Below are 1,320 nucleotides of genomic sequence, written 5' to 3'. Positions count from 1 at the left end.
GTAAACCCTACGAAATCCCTATGGGGAGGTGGCCAACTTCCTCAATCAAGATATTATAATAACAGGTCTTCCGGCTGGGTGTGTTGACCACGACATCCACATTACCGGTTTCCGAGGGACCGATATTATAGTTCTTGGGAAATGTTCCAACCATCATATCTGCCTGAGATTCAGATCTGGTTGGTGTCAGGATATTCCAGACTCATCGAGCCTAGGAAGAAAAATGAAAGTTTGCAACACAAATCGACGAGATGACGTTGCGGGATTCTCGGGAGATGAACTACGATAGCAAGCTCCAAAACATGAGCTGGTTCTGCTACAACATGTGAACACGTTGTCCCAGACAAAACATTATCACATGGTAGTCTTACAACAAAACACTACCGAGTTCAGGTGGGGAACCATAATCGAGGACATTGAAGTCCTTGCATAAGGCATGCTCTTAAGAAGGAACTTCTTCTCCTTGAACAAATCAATCAGTGGCTTGGTGTGCTCGGAACCCATATGGAATGAAGGTTGCAAGTCTCCAGACCACAGAATACTTCGCACATATGCATGACTGACTTGGGATGATTCCAGAGGAAGCAAAACTAACTTTCTCAAATTCACGGCGGCAACTTTCACCAAATGCACGTGTATAAAAGGAAGTCACTCCTTTCATCAACAATTACTTCATGAGCTAGCATGAAGAAAATGCTTTCAAAAATTTCCAACACTAGCTTAATATTCAACAAAATCATGGAGGAGATAAGGATGTTGTCAATGGGCTCAACAACAATTCATCTAGGTTTCCTTTTAAAAGGAATTCCATAGTTAAGTGAACACGGTGATAGCATTGGTCAGACCCAAAAGATATAATGGTGTATGCTCGAGGAATCAACCACGAGTAAGACAACATTACGAATATCGTTGGTTCTGATTTGATTTGACGATAGCCCATACTCAATCAAGGGTTCGGGTAAGATAATAGATCCAACAACTGATCACAGGGACCAATCGATGAAGATATCATCTTTCTTCAACACACACTACACAAGAATATCCCTTTGGAACGAACTAAGTCAGGCAAGCTTTTACCTTCCAACTCTCCAAGTTGTTGTCTAGCTTAACCAACTAGCTCAGGGATATCTAACACCGATTCTTGGAGAGAAGGTGGTTCACAAGAAACCAACTTGATCACGAACTCAACATAGCGGTCAGGTGACAACCCGGTAACACCTCCAAGAAGATATTTGGAAAGTCACGAACCACCGGTATGTTACTAAGCTCGAGAACAATCTTGCTTTTGAGGGCAAGACGATATGATCAAATGAGTGAGGA

Source organism: Triticum dicoccoides, chromosome 2B (genome assembly GCF_002162155.2).
Source record: "Triticum dicoccoides isolate Atlit2015 ecotype Zavitan chromosome 2B, WEW_v2.0, whole genome shotgun sequence".
In the NCBI taxonomy this organism is placed as follows: domain Eukaryota; kingdom Viridiplantae; phylum Streptophyta; class Magnoliopsida; order Poales; family Poaceae; genus Triticum; species Triticum dicoccoides.
The sequence above is the reverse complement of the archived record's forward strand: the minus strand, read 5'-3'. Positions refer to the sequence as shown.